Source organism: Pinus tabuliformis, chromosome 9 (genome assembly GCF_031772625.1).
Source record: "Pinus tabuliformis cultivar Carrire ecotype Pingquan chromosome 9, CPIR1, whole genome shotgun sequence".
NCBI classification, from domain to species: domain Eukaryota; kingdom Viridiplantae; phylum Streptophyta; class Pinopsida; order Pinales; family Pinaceae; genus Pinus; species Pinus tabuliformis.
Window position 1 is genome coordinate 282,369,791 of NC_142307.1, and position 16,344 is coordinate 282,386,134.

The following is a 16,344-nucleotide window of genomic DNA, read 5'->3' on the forward strand; positions in this document are numbered from 1 at the left end:
TCCGTAGACGCTAATGTTGGATCGAAGACTCACCATATTCTAAAAATCGATATGAGGAAGTTTGATGGCAAGGATCCTGCCACATGTATCTTACAGATGGAGCAATTCTTCGATCTCAATAATGTGCAAAACACACAAAAGGTACGTATGGCAACTTTATATTTGGAACCAAATCAGTTTGTATGGTATCAATGGCTTTGCTCTCGTAAAAAATTTATCACTTGGGCAATTTTTATGGAAGAATTGATAGCACATTATGAGGATACAAAAAGCAACACTTTTTTTAGCCAATTGATAAGTCTCAAACAAAAGGGTTCAATAATGGAGCACATTGAGGAGTTCCAAAAATTGAACATAAGGGTAAAAGATATTCCAGAGGAGCATAGGATTGATGTGTTCATAGGGTCTTTAAAGGATAATATCCAACATGATGTTCGCCTTTGGGAACCTGATTCATTAGAGAAGGCATTCAGGTTAGCAAGAAAAATGGAAAGCAAAATTATGGCAACCAGGAAGCATACCACTCACAACTATAAAGACGGAAGTGTTGTTGCCCCTAGTCTTCCACAACCTATAAGGTTGACACCACAACAATTGGAAGAAAAAAGAGCAAAAGGGCTTTGTTACAGTTGTGATAGCAAATACACTAAAGGTCATAAGTGTGCTGAGAAGAAATTATTCTACATAGATTGTGAAGAGGAAGAAGAAAAGGAGCAAGAAAGGTCAAAAGAAGAGGATATACTCCAGGAACAAAGCCTAGATGAAGAACAAATAAATCCGACCATATCTTGTAATGCATTGGTGGGAATTACCACTCCTCAAACCATCAAGATAGAAGGACAAATCAAGAAGAAAAAGGTAATAGTGTTGATTGATTCAGGAAGCACCCACAATTTTATTCATTGTAAGGTAGCAAAAGAATTGAATTGCTTCCTATATCCAGCACCAGAGTGTCAAGTGATGATTGCAAATGGAGGAACAATAAATTGCTCTGGAAAGTGCCATAATATCAAGCTATCCATGGGAGAATATGTATTGACTAGCCCAATGCTTTCCATTCCAATGGGAGGTGCTGATGTTGTACTAGGAGTCCAATGGCTACAATCCTTGGGTACAATAGCTTTTAATTTTCAAGAACTTTTCATCAAATTTTCTACGGAAGGAAAGGAAGTTGAATTAAGGGGTATTGCAGGGAAACCAGGAAAGATAATCAGCTCTAATGGTATGACAAAGCTTCTAAAAAAGGAGCAAAGAGGTGTAATTGCACAATTATGTTCGCTAGATGTTTCCACATCGGAATCATCTATTTCTCCAGATCTCCAAAAAGTCCTGGACAATCATTCCAAGGTATTTGAGACTCCCAAAGGTCTCCCACCTATGCGTGATCATGATCATGCTATTCATCTGATTCCAGGAAGTGTTCCTCCAAACATCAGGCCGTACAGATATCCCTATGTCCAAAAGAGTGAAATTGAACGTATGGTTGCAGAAATGCTAGAGGCTGGTATAATTCAACCGAGTCAAAGTTCTTTCTCTGCTCCAGTAGTATTGGTGCACAAGAAGGATGGATCATGGCGCATGTGTCCGGATTATAGGGAGCTCAACAAGCTCACTATTAAAGATAAGTTCCCCATTCCTGTCATTGATGAATTACTGGATGAATTGCATGGATCAATTTACTTCACCAAGTTGGATCTTCGTTCAGGATATCATCAAATCAGAATGAAGATTGAAGACATTCCGAAAACAACATTTAGAACTCATGAGGGTCATTATGAATTTTTGGTCATGCCTTTTGGCCTTACCAATGCACCTTCAACATTTCAAGGTTTGATGAATTCAATTTTCAAACCATTCCTTAGAAAATTTGTGTTAGTATTTTTTGATGATATACTAATCTACAGCAAGTCTTGGAAGGATCATGTTGAACATGTTGACAGGGTGCTACAACTATTGGAGGAGAAACAATTATATGCAAAAAGATCCAAATGTTTCTTTGGAGTCCAGGAGGTGGAATATTTGGGTCATATTGTATCTCATGAAGGAGTTAAGGTAGACCCTAGCAAAATTAAAGCCATTAAGGAATGGAAAATCCCCACATCCATAAAGCATCTGCGAGGATTTCTTGGGTTGACAGGGTATTATCGCAAGTTTGTTAAGAATTATGGGAGAATAGCAGCACCTCTAACAACATTATTGAAGAAAGATGCATTTTCATGGACTCCGGAAGCAACAAAGGCCTTTGAACATCTTAAAGAGGCAATGTGCCAAGCACCGGTCTTAGCTACACCGGACTTCACAAAAACCTTTATTGTGGAATGTGATGCTTCAGGAAATGGAATTGGTGCTGTTCTAATGCAAGATGAAAGACCCATTGCTTTTGAAAGTCGTCCAATCAAGGGAAAGTTTTTAAGCAAAGCTATTTATGAGAAGGAAATGTTGGCAATACTCCATGCACTTAAGAAATGGCGACCCTACCTAATGGGAAGACACTTCAAGGTAAAAACGGATCATGATAGCCTTAAATACTTTTTAGAACAAAGATTATCCTCTGAAGAGCAACAAAAGTGGGTCACAAAGATGTTGGGTTATGACTTTGAAATCATCTACAAAAAAGGGAAGCAAAATGTGGTGGCAGATGCACTCTCAAGAAAGGATGAGGATGTGGAAGCATTGTTGTGCGCCATTTCTATTATCCAACCAGATTGGATAAACGAAGCAAGGGAGGAATGGAAGAATGACGAAGAAGTGTGGGCACTTATTCGAAAGTTACAACAAGATTCCAGTACGTCTGATACATTTAGCTGGCAAAATGATTCGTTATGGTACAAAGATCGCTTATACCTCTGTAAGAATTCCCAGCTAAAACAAAAGATTCTTATGGAATTGCACACTTCTCCCTTAGGAGGGCACTCAGGATTTTTAAAAACTTACCACAGGGTTAAGAAGGAATTTTTTTGGGATGGCCTTAAATCAGATATTCAAAAGTTTGTGGCGGAATGTTTGGTTTGCCAACAAAATAAAGTTGAAACAATTAAGACACCGGGTCTATTACAACCTTTATCCATTCCAAGCCAACGTTGGGAGGAGGTTTCAATGGATTTTATCACAGGTTTACCCAAGTCTGAGGGAAAGAGTGTCATCATGGTGGTAGTTGACAGACTTACCAAGTATGCACACTTTTGTGCATTATCACATCCATTTAAAGCCAGTACAGTTTCTACTGCATTTATGGAAACAATTCAAAAGCTACATGGAAACCCAAAGATTATTGTAAGTGACAGAGATCCCATTTTCACTGGAAATTTTTGGACAGAATTATTTTCTTGTCTTGGTACTCAGTTAGCTCATAGCTCATCTTATCATCCTCAATCTGATGGGCAAACTGAGATAGTAAACAAATGTTTGGAAGGATATCTTCGTTGCTTTGTATCTGATAAACAGACACAATGGGTCAAATGGTTGCCTCTGGCTGAATGGTGGTATAACACTTCCTTCCATACAGCAACAAAAATGACCCCATTTATGGCACTTTATGGGTATCAACCACCATCCATCACATCATATTTAAGAGAAAATTCTAAGGTTCAGGCAGTGGAACATCACATCGAACATCAACAACAAGTCCTCCAACTCTTAAAGGATAACCTCGTGTTGGCACAGAATAGAATGAAACAACAGGCAGATCAACATCGCAGTGAAAGAAGTTTTGATGTAGGTGATTGGGTATTCCTACGGCTACAACCATATAAGCAAATGTCCCTCAAGCAAGCTAAGAAGGATAATAAATTATCACCAAAGTATTATGGTCCGTACAAGGTGTTGCAAAAGATTGGTACTATGGCATACAAATTGGAGCTTCCTGCAGCTTCTCGATTGCACCCAGTTTTCCATGTTTCATGTTTAAAGAAGGTTATAGGCGACAAGCTCCCAGTTCAAACAATATTGCCAGAACTTGACGAGGAAGGAAAAATTATATTGGAACCGGAAGCAGTCACAGAAACAAGAACTCGACAGCTACGAAATCGATCAATTTCAGAGTATCTTATCAAGTGGAAGAACTTATCCGCTGAAGATTCCACATGGGAGGATGAGAATTTTATGCAGAAGTATCCAGAACTACTCAAGCGTTGAGGACAACACTTTTTTGAAGGAGAGGGGCATGTTGGGTCCCTATAATACTAGTGATTACCCCATTACTATTGTAGTTATACCCCTTATTAATATTGTTGTGCCCCTATTGCCCCCATATTGTTATTACTGTGCCCCATAGAATCCCTCTATTGTTATTTTTGTGGCTTTATATTATTATTGTTAGGTCGGCTGGATTATATTGTGACTCCTTAGACTCCTATATATAGAAAGGAGGTTTTGTCATTTGAATCATCCAAGAATTGTTCATTTATGTAATGTAAAGGAGGTTGCCCCCTCGAAGAGGCTGAATTCTAAGGCGTTGATCTATCTTTTCTATCTTTTCTTGAGCTGGTTTCATAACAACCTCCCTATAGTTTCTTACAAAAATTCCAACATCCAACCTACTTGAATGCATGCTCAACTTCTTTGTGTTTCAAGATAATGTCTACACCTTCAGGTTCGTTTCTCAAACATCTGCTTGATCTGTGGTCTTTTCTTTCTGTCGATCCCTCCATGAAGGTTTGAAACACTGTTGTTGTTCAAACTTTAATCCCTGCCTTGATTGAATGACTGCCTCGCTTGATAACTATCTCGCTTGATAACAATGCATTCAAATTGAAAACTTGCAGACTTGTTCCTCATGCAACGAATACAATCATCATTAAGACTGTGAATACCTGGCTTTTCTTGGAACTTGCAATTCGTGTGTACCAATGTACCTAGCGGCTGTAATGATGGAGATAAGCTGTTGGACATGATATGTGGAGTGTATAAGCTAACAGTGAATGATGCAACCATAACTGAACTTGACAGATTTGACAGTTGGGAAAGATTCGCTGCGGATTGCACGAATCTCCGATTTCGTAGCGCAGTCAGTGTAAAATTTGAATTATGCGCTACGAAATCACCTAAAACATGTTGCGCTGCGAAACTGATAAAAAGGATTTATGCACTGTGAAAACACTTCAAAATGACTATGCGCTACGAAATCACCTAAAGATCTTTGTGTCACATTGTAACCTTTGAACAAAACCGACACATGGTTATGAGACCCGTGATGAATGAGAATGCATAGTTGACTCAAGACTCCTAAGACTCAGACTCTAAGGCAAACAAAAATCAAACTTAGAATAGCACTGACCTTTACCATCAAACTAATGTGAGAAATTTTGGAATTAGAATTCTTAAGTGATAACAGTGGCTCCACTTGGGGTAGTGTGCTCCTGTAGTACACTAAGAACTCGCAGGTCCAGTGCTTTATCCATTTTATGACAAACATAGATTTGCTTGACGAGCATCTTTTTCCAGATTCTTGGGCCTTCACCTCGGGTTTAAGTTTTCTGTTCATCTTGTCATTATTTGCAACAAAATAAAAACTGATAAAATGGGTATATACAGTGTTGTGAGAAACTAGTAGGATTTTTATCAATAATAATGCTTTAGGAACCTGCCATTGACAGGTCCTCCAGCATATGGTTTTCCATCAATTTCTTGCAGAATGTAAGTGTTGTTTCCATGAAAAGCAGAAATTTGATATGGCCCTTTCCACAAATTTTCAAATTTACCGTGCTTACCTTTTTCTTCAATTCTAGCTTCCCATTTCAACACTCTATCATGGATCTGAAAAGTAACTTCTTTGATCTTTTTATCAAATGTTCTCTTGATTCTGTTCTGACTTTGTTGATGACTGTCATACACCTCATTTCTTTTCTCCTGTAAGGCTATCAGCTGATTGATCCTTCTTTGTACGGCGTTTGGTTCCTCCTCTAATCCTTGAATCAGCTTCATTACAGGTACTCCAAGAGATGTTGGAAATATGGCTTCAGCACCGTATACTAACTCATATGGCGATGTTCCAATGGATCTCTTTGTGCAAATCCGGTCAGCCCACAAAGAATATTTCAATTTCAAATGCCAAGCTTTCTTATTTTCCTACAACAGCTTCTTGATTATCCTCACAAGGCTTTTGTTTGATGATTCAGCAAGGCCATTCCCTTGTGGATAATAAGCAGTAGAGTGTCCAAGAGAAATGTGATACTGATGGCAAAAATTAATCATCTTCTTGGATTTAAAAGCTTGAGCATTGTCAGTTATAATCTTCATTGGGCAACCAAATCTTGATAATATATTATTTTCTAAGAAAGAGATAATCACTGAATCATTTTCTTGCCTTGTTGGGACCACTTCGATCCATTTGGTAAAGTAATCAGTGGCTGTGAGAATCCAGCGATGCTGACCTGATGAAGGAGGATGAATTTCCCCTATAAAATCCAATCCCCATTGCTGGAAGGGCGCTTCAACATATATAGGAACCAAAGGCAATGGCACAAGCTTCCTCTTTCCTTCAAACACTTGACATTCATGACATGTAGCTACCTTTTTATAGATATCTCTGAACATAGTTGGCCAAAAATATCCAGCCCTCAAGATCTTGTTTGTAGTAGCTTTCCAATAGTGATGTCCTCCACAATCTCCCTTATGGAATTCATCAATTACTTTATCAGCTTCTTCTTCAATGAGACAATTTAACAATATCCCTCCTGCATCTTTCCAAAACAAATTTTGGTCATACACAAAATATCTTAAAGATTTCAGCTTGACAAACCAGGCTTTGGATTTTGAAAGATTAGCAGGGGCTTTATTATGCTACAAAACAAATGCTACGTCCTTGTACCATTCTGAAACCAAGAATTTTTCATTTATGTGGACCAACTCCTCTTCATTTTCATAAATTTATGAGATCTCTGTACTCAAGTTAATATCAAGATAGTCCAAATTTGATTGTGTCAGCAGCTTGGCTAAGCCTTGACCCTTTACCAACTTCGTGGGTTTAATCTCAATGTCATACTCTAACAATTTTTCTATCCACTTGCCCCTTTTTCCATCCGGATCAGCCTGTGTTAGAATATCCTTTATAACAGCATTTGGAATGTAGGCAACAATGTGAGAATGCAAAACATAGATTCTGAAATCCTTTATTGCTTTCACCAAGGCATAGGCTTGCTTCTCTAGGATATTATACTTCAGTTCAGCATTTGCTAATGTCTTGCTAAAGAAAGAAATAGGTTGTTCAGTACCTTGACTTCCCTTTTGCAGCAGAACTCCAGCAATTGTATCCTCAGAAGCAAATGTAAAAATAAGGAATTCCTTGTGTCACACGGAATCAGTCAAGGGTGCGGACACAACTGACCTTCCTAGAAGTCTAAGACATTCTAATGACAAACAAAACAAATTGGAGCTATCCTTCTCTAAACATACATTATGATATGAGAAATCAAGTGTTTCGTTCTTACCTTTGTCCAAACGCTGTTGTAGAAGTCCAAGCTTTGTTGATCTGGATGAGCTCCTCCTTTTCTCCAAAACCTGCAATCACCAACAGTCAAACAATTAAATAGCACCTGATTATAACATAAAACAAAGCATATTCAACACATAGACCAAGGAGTACATGAAATAACCCATAAACAACAAGTTATTGAGAAGAATGGACCAATTTGCATTAAAGGTAATCAAAAGGAACCATTACAACCTGAGCCTTGGTGTTGTGCAAGCTCCTTCCAGGGTCCACAAGAGTCTTCCTCTACTTTGACAAAGCTCACCCACTTCCAAATAGAACAAGTAAAGATGGCAATCTCTCCTCACAAGCTTCTAAATGGGAGTCCTAATTCCTGCAGCATTTACCCTTAGAAATCTATAGCTTTCAACCTCTCTCCTTCTGGCCCAATGCCTGTATTTATAGTGCTCAAGAGGAAGTTAATCAGGTCCACCATCAATGGGATAGTCCCCTCTTTGGATGGGATCACTCCCTTATTGATGGGATAAGTTCCTCTTTGGTAGGAGTGCATGAACCATCTGGAGGCGCTCAATACACGTCAAACAACCTTCTAGAATGCTCTAGAAATGACCACAAGTAAGTTTTTGAAGATAAAACTTGCGCATTTTAACCTTTTCAGAGGGACGCACCTGCCCCTTTAGATACAGAGCGTCCTTGGACGCAGACCTTATGAACAATAGGTGCGTACCCGCAGGCAAGGTTTGAGAGAACCTGCGTACCCAGAGATAAACATATTTATAAAGACTTTCTCTCTTTCTTGGAGTTTGACATGAATAGCAGAGGCATAAGACTTGCTCAAGAGGGTAGTATGACTGTTGATAGAGCCATACCAACTGTAAATAGTCATGGTGACATTTTTTAGTGTAACAGATTGCCCCCTAAAGTGCGAAGCCTGGAATAGATTAGGGTTTTGTATTATCTAGGAAGGGTGAAGCGCTTTATCATTTCGAGGATTATCTCGTGGAGAACCTGGTCAGAACCTGCAATTTTCAACACAAAATACATGTATAAGATTATATCATCACTGAGGTAGGCATTCCCATACTCAGATTAAAACTTTAACTAACAGACTAACTACTCTGATACAGAAATGATTTTGCAGTACATCATAATCATAGACTTTTGTAGACACAGTATGGGCGCAGCCATCTGTTTATGATTAGTCTACTTAGATAATGAATACAAAACTCCTCGCAGCCTGGATGGTAAAGATTTGATCCAGGGTCTTCATTCCTACTTCTCGAATTGGTACGATTCTAGCCATGCGAATAAATGAGTCGATGTCGAACATGGTAGAAACCACTTGATTACCAGTCGATGATGTGAACTGTTAACAAGCGTGAGAGAGACCACCAGTAATGTCAATGGTTCTCAAAGTACCCAGTACAATCCATGAGATGTGAATGAATGAGTTGATGTCGAACATTTCACGGAATCCTTCGATCGAAAGTCAATGATGTAAACTGACGTCAAAGGCGAGAAACCTGCCATTGATGCATGCAGACTTCAAGGCACTGACGATTTCTAAGTCATCTCTCTAGATAATGTGCTGATGTCGATAGAAAGTGACCCGTTGCAGGCAAGCCCACAACACGAAATCATTGTTCAAGTTGAAGAAATGTTGCTGTAAGGACTGACTCAGGGATGGTCAAATGGATGACAAGTATTTTGCAGATGAAAGTTTTGTTTGCAGACCTCTTGGACACATAACGACACGACAGATGGTTTGGTGCTAAATAACTCAAAGTTAATCCCCGGAACCCGGTTGAAGACTTTCAAAAGTGGTTTGATCAACTGTGAGGTAAAGGATTTCCCAACCCAGGTGAATGAAAAGTGTCGTGTCCAAGAGTGGTAATAAAGTTTCTTCTGAGACAAAAGGTAACAAATAGGCTCATTCTTCTCTCTTTTCCCCCACCATTTCTGGCAAGTACCTCTTTATTTTTAACAAGCTTGAGGAGGATAACATATGCTTGATTATAAGCTCATCCTTCGGATGAGTCCAACCCAGTTTTGATTCGAACCCTAGGAAGGAGTGGTTCGTTCCTGTTTGTAATTGAACAGGTCCTTTACTGTGAAATGTTTAACGAGCCCAGTATAGGAGAAACTCGGCGTTTTTCAATTTTAGAGAGTCTGAAAAACTTAAGAAAACTCCAAGTTGAACTTTTTCGTAAATTTGTGTCCCTCAAGCCCGAAAAAGTATAAAATAATACCTGGGGGAACCGCTTGATCTTGCGACCAAGGAGTACTTTCATAATTAGTGTCACTGACCTGAAAAGTAAAAAGCGATCAAGGACACGTCGTTTTATTTCCGTATCGAGTTTGAAACGACAAAAACACGGCAATCTTTTCCTGATTTTACGGTCAGAAAAGAGCTATAAGGGGACCGTCTTTTAATTCCGTTTTAACGAGTGTAAAAGAAACGCTCGGCAATCTTTTCATGTTTTAGGAGTCAGAAAAGGGCTTAAAAGATGACTCTGATATTTTGTTTGTGAAAAAATGACAATTTTCCCTCTAAGTCCCTTTGTCCTGCACAAAAGCGACACATTACTCATACCTGTTTAAGATAGGCAAAAATTCATCGAAAAACATCTTTCCATGGTGAAAAATGAACAAATTCATCCAAAAAACCTATAAAAAGACTTTTTACCATGTCATTTTTACCGTTTGACTGTTGAGGTTGAAAAAGGAGCTTTTGACAAGAAACTTCCCGTGGTCGCTGCGGAAAATCCGACCGTTAGAATCGAACGCCGTCTCTTCCAGGTATTTCACAACATCCTCCTTGTCAATTTCATCCGTTTAGAATTTTATTTTAGGTTTTATTTTTTATTTTTGGGGGGTTTTGGGTTTTGAAAACCGCTCTGCGGGGGACGCAGGTTTCCTAAAGGCTAGCTTGCGTCCCCCGACTTTTTCCTACACAGGGAAAAGGTCGGGGGACGCAGGTTACCTTCAGGCCACCTGCGTCCCGGCGCACTGTGCGCCAAACGCGGGGTGCGTCCTCCGCAAAACGCGGATTTTGAAACCCCAAGCTCCCAAATAAACCATTGAAATTACCCAAAATTTATTTTAATGCCTGTTTGTTCATGTGTAGGGCACTTATCATGCTGGATTGGAGAGAAAGAGAGCATGAGGAGGTTGATGAAGCTGCAATCAATCATCAACCTTCCCTCGATGCCCTAAGAGGATGTGGATTATACAAATACTGGGCCATACCTGGCATGAGAGCTCAGGTAAGATTCTTGGAGTGGCTGGTCGAGAGATGGAATGTTCAAGAGCAATGCTTTTATATCGGCGGGCAACAACTCGAGATAGAGCCCGCTGACATTTACTTTCTCACTGGCTTGCCGAATAGAGGTGAGCAACTCAATCTGGCTGGGACTAGGCCGGGTGGCCAATCCCTTGATAGTCTCCGAGCAGATTGGTGCCTACCTGATCGACACCATAAGAAAGGCATAGAGATCAAATATGTCTCTCGGCGTGAACTCATGGTCTTAGCTTTCACTGTGACCAGGATTTGTGGCTCAGCCACTTTACATATTGCTACTGGGTCTCAATTTCGGATGGCAATTGACTGTCTCCAAGGCACCATTTTCAACTGGTGTGATGCGTGTTGGCTAACTTGAAAGCCCAACTGACCAGGGCAAAGACCGGAGACTAAAGACCTTTGGATATGGGCCTATAGTCGTGAGCTTTGCCCTAGAGAGAATTCCAATGCTGATCCCTCAGCATCTCACTGTTGATATTTCGGGTCCTCAGGAGCCAAAGCTGGTACGATGGGTTGCGGTGATGGCCCGGCATCCGGACGAGGGTGCGGCAGTTGTTCGATTCACTGACAGTTATTTTCACTGGTTAGAGGACCAGGTGTTTGCGATTCAGGACTTTCCGTATGCCGGAGTAGATTTTCGAGGTGATCCGGACATGGTTCTTCCACAGGGAGAACAATGGGATGACAGAGGTACTTTATTTTTCACGAGTTTTCAAATTATGTATTTTTTTTGTTTTTTATATATATCGTCTCAAAACTGACAGTAAAATTTTCAAAATGCAGATGTTGGTCCACAGCGTCCAGCCAACCTCCGGCCTTTCGAGAGGAGACATCCAGTTGCACCGGTACCGGCCCCACAGGACGCGGCGGCTGCAGAGGTACTAGCTGAGTTGGAGCATGATCTACAGCGTCTGACGGCGGATATACCTGAGACTACTATGGATGATATTCCTATCAGACTTCAGCGCTATGTAGTCGCGGTCCCTGGACCGTTGAGGAGATTTTTGCGCAAGGTAGCCCGTGCAGTGGTGTCGTACAGGGAGCACCACCAGTGATTGGCTAGTCACTTTGTAGACACATGTGACATTTTTGACTTTTTGTACTTATCATTTTGCCGATCATAAGGTGTTTTTCAACCTATGATCGAAGACGATGTATATTTTTTGACACACTCCTATCTATATATATATCACTATTACCGGCTTATCTTGTTTAACATGTATGATGAAATGTTTTTAAATTTACTTGCATGATTATCGTAAATGTCTGTCCAACACTCGAGAAGCAATTGCATCTGCTAATGTATTTAAGGACCTTGGAATATGCTGATATTCAATGTAATCAAATTCACGTTCCAAGAGACGCACTCTCAAAAACAACCTTAATAACACAGGATTTCTAATGGCATAAACTCTATTAAGCTGTAATACAACAAGTTCAGAATCTAACCTCACTATCAAACGTCGAATTCCAAATGAAATAGATTCGGATAATAATTCAACCACTGCACTGTATTCTGCAATGTTATTCGTTGTTTGACCGAGGCTTACCCCATGCATAGAAACTAACTCGTCAGAGGGTGAATAGATAACCCAAGCTGCGGAAGAGATATTCCGTGTACTACGACAAGCACCATCAGCAAATCCAATGTATGTTTGGAGGGGCGTCGACATCTACAATATCAAGAGCAAAACCAAGATAAGCCAGAATAACGACGAAAAACACACTCACTAAGCTAAGCACACTGACTAACTAACAATCATACTAGCTAGAAAGAAAACCTAACCTAACTAAAAATTCTCCATACCCACCATTTAAGCATAATACCTCTTTAGGTAAAGTCCATTTCTGGGTTTACCCAAAGAGTCCCCATCAAAATCTACCAGCTCATAAGCCCCTTTTGCTAGCTTTCGCTTTACAATATAGGGTCCATGCCACATAGGAACGAATTTTCCAGCACCTAGCTTATCGTTAGCTTGATCATATAAAAGCACTAGGTCTCCCTCCGAAAAACTTCGAGGGGTCACATTTCTATCATACTGAGCTTTCATTCGCTTCGCGTGAGTCTCGATTGCCAATGCAGCGTCACGTCGAGTCTCATCTAATTTAGCTAAGTACAATAAACGTTTCTCCTCTTCGGAAGTAGCTGGAAGTAATTCGACAGCCATTTGAAGTGATGGGATTTCACATTCAATGGGTAACACTGCTTCTAAGCCATAAACTAGCTGGAAAGGAGTGAACCCTGTTGAGGTTTTCACTGAGGTTCGGTATGCCCATAGCGCCGAAAATAACATGTTGTGCCAATTCGACCGATGAATACCAATGGTTCGTCGGATCATGATAACCAGAACTTTGTTGATAGACTCAACCAAACCGTTGGCTTGCGGATAATAAGGAGTAGAGCTGTCATGGCGCAAACCAAGCTGGCTTGTAAGTTCAGTCATCATGGTGTTTCGAAAATGGCTCCCATGGTCAGTAATAATTGCTTGTGGGACACCAAACCTAGTTATTATATGATTGAATATGAAAACTGCAGCTGTTTTGCCGCTTGCGTCGAATGTAGGCATCGCCTCGGCCCATTTAGTGAAATAATCAACCGCGAGGATGATATACGCATGCCCCCCGGCCGAGTGAGGGTTACAAGTAATAAAGTCGATACCCCATTTGGCGAATGGACCAACGGCAATTATAGGGTGGAGAGGAGCAGGTGGTGCGCGCATCTTTCGATCAAACACTTGGCAGTTGTGGCACTTCCGGACTGCAATGATACAATCTTTAAACATAGATGGCCAGAAGTAACCAGCGCGCAACACCTTCTGAGCTGTGGCATACCCAGACATATGACCGCCACATGCTCCAGAGTGACAATCATTCAAAACTCTCTCAGCCTCTTCGTGAGTTAGACAACGTCGAAAAACTAAGTCTGCCCCCCGGCGATAAAGTGTATCTCCAATAATTTTGTATTGCTGGGATTGAAACCGAATTTTTCGACGTTCCGCTTTTGAAGCTTCAGGCCGAAAGGTTTGGGTTTGGAGATAGATGATTATATCCCCGAACCACGGATCTAAAGTACTGATAAGAAACAAAGATTCGTCCGCAATGGACTCTTCTGCCACAGTCTCTGTGTCAGTACGCGGGAAATCACACATCAATTCCGCAAAAACTAAGGATTTCTTAGACTTGGACTTCTCGAACTCCAAGTCGAACTCTTGCAGGATAACGATCCATTTAGAGTACTTGCCCCCTAGCAGTTGTTTTGTCAAAATATAAATCATAGGGTTGCAATCCGAAATAACTGTAGTTTTACGGAGAAGAATGTAGTGACGAAAACGCTGGACAGCTTGAACGGCTGCCAGGGCCAATTTCTCCACATGCGAATATTTTAGCTCAGTGGGATTTAAGGTCTACTGAGATAATATATCACATGTTCCGCTCCGAATTCATCTTCTTGAACTAACACCATTCCAATGGTGGAATGCGAAGCTGCGAGGTATAAGAAGTAGTCCTGGTTGTAGTTGGGAGGATGCAACAACGGTGCATGGGTCAACGCGTGTTTAAGTGCATCAAAAGATTGTTGGGCAATCTCGTCCCAAAAGAATTGAACGTTCTGTTTCAACAACCGTGTAAAACCTTTAGTGACCTCGGCGTAGTTTGGGATGAATCGGCGTAAAAAGTTCGCTTTCCCTTGCAAACTTTGGAGTTGGCGCAAACTCGAAGGAGGAGGCAATTTGATGATAGCCTCGACTTTCGAGGGATCGACGCGAATGCCGGCTTTTGAAACAACAAATCCCAGCAATCGACCTGTTTCTATACAGAAAACACACTTGTGGGGATTCAACCGAATTCGATAATGCCTACACCTCATAAAGATTGCTCGTAGGTGGACAAGGTGATCAGCTCGATGTAAAGAATGAGCAGGCAAATCATCGAGATACGGTTGCACAATGTGCTTGATGTCGTGAAATGCGTAAGACATCGCCCGTTGAAAAGTGGCCCCGGCATTCTTAAGCCCAAAAGGTAATTTGCAATAAGCAAATGTCCCCCATGGACAAATGAATGCCGTTTTTGGTTGGTCGGCAGGTAGAATATTGATTTGATTATAGCCCGAAAAACCATCCATGAAGGAAAACATTTCACTTCCGGCACAATCATCAATAATTTGATCGATATAAGGCGTAGGATAGTTGTCTTTTGGACAAGCTCGATTGATATCCCTATAGTCGATACAGATTCTTATTGTTCCTTGTTTCTTATTGACCGGAACAATATTCGATACCCAATCCGTTAACGGGATCGGATAAATGAAACCTGCTTTCAACAGCTTTTCGACTTCTGCTTTAATCGCAGCCGCTTTTCGAGGGTGAATCTGACGCAACCGTTGCCGGATGGGTTTAGCATCCGGGTAGGTTTTGATTTCATGAACAACAATGGCAGGATCGATTCCCGGCATTTCCTCGTAAGACCAGGCAAACACATCGCGGAATTCTTGGAATAGGGCCTTGTAAGTTTGGATTTCTTCTTCTGTACATGCGGCACCTATATGAATGTTCTCCTCAATTCCGGGCTTCACTGAAATATCAATGGGAATAGTACGAGAAATATTCCCTAAATTCAACTCTGAATCAGAATGTTTCGTTGGATCCTGAGCGTCTTTGACATATTCAGCGGTAAAGATAGATGAAAAATCATTTTCAAATGCATCATCCTTAGGTAAAAACGAAGATCTGTGATGGAGATCTTCCCATGGTAGATCGTCTACACTTAGGATTTCGCGAAGTTGTTCGTCAGATGACACGACTTCGGGAAACGCTATCCGTTCTAAGGTTGAGGTGAAAAGTGATTCTTCACTGACCACATTCATTTGGTCGACCTCGGTTGAATGAAAGTCGGTAAAAGACATGAGAGCTTCATAAGCAATTTCATATGGACTCAAGGCATAGCATTACCGAATGAGTCTATCTCAGAGTCAGATGGGACATACCAAGGATCATCATAAATAATGTTTTCTGATGTAATCATATGAATTGTTGCAAACGAAGGTTCTACGCTGAGTGGAGGGAGAGGAAAAGTTCCCAGTAAACCGGAATCCTTAACTAAACCTACACCAACGTCCCTATAAGGGATTGTCGTCTTACCGACATGCTGGATACTCTCTGAAGAGGCTGGGTCGGATGAAAAGTATGTCAGCTGATCAATAGTCACGATCTTACCGTTATGTGGAAACTTAATTACTCTGAAGACCGATGAAACGACCGCTGTCATAGCATATGACCAACTTCGACCCAAAAGAAGGTTGTAGTCTAGAGGGGCATCAACCACTTCCACATCCAGACTAACGGTTTTACCTTCTACCCCTATAGGCAATTCCTGTAGAATACCAAACGGACGGAACCCACGGCCATCAAAGGCCTTAAGGATGGTGGGGGATTGGTTCAACGAAGGAGAACCAAGGGATCTCCAACATTGAATCGACATAATACACGTAGAAGCTCCCTCATCAATCACAGTTCGATGAATAGGCCTGTTTTTGACTATCACTGGAATTTGGAAAGCCATTTGATGGGGGAGACGTGGTGTACTATTTTCTAGATCGAAGATCATTAGATTCGGATCC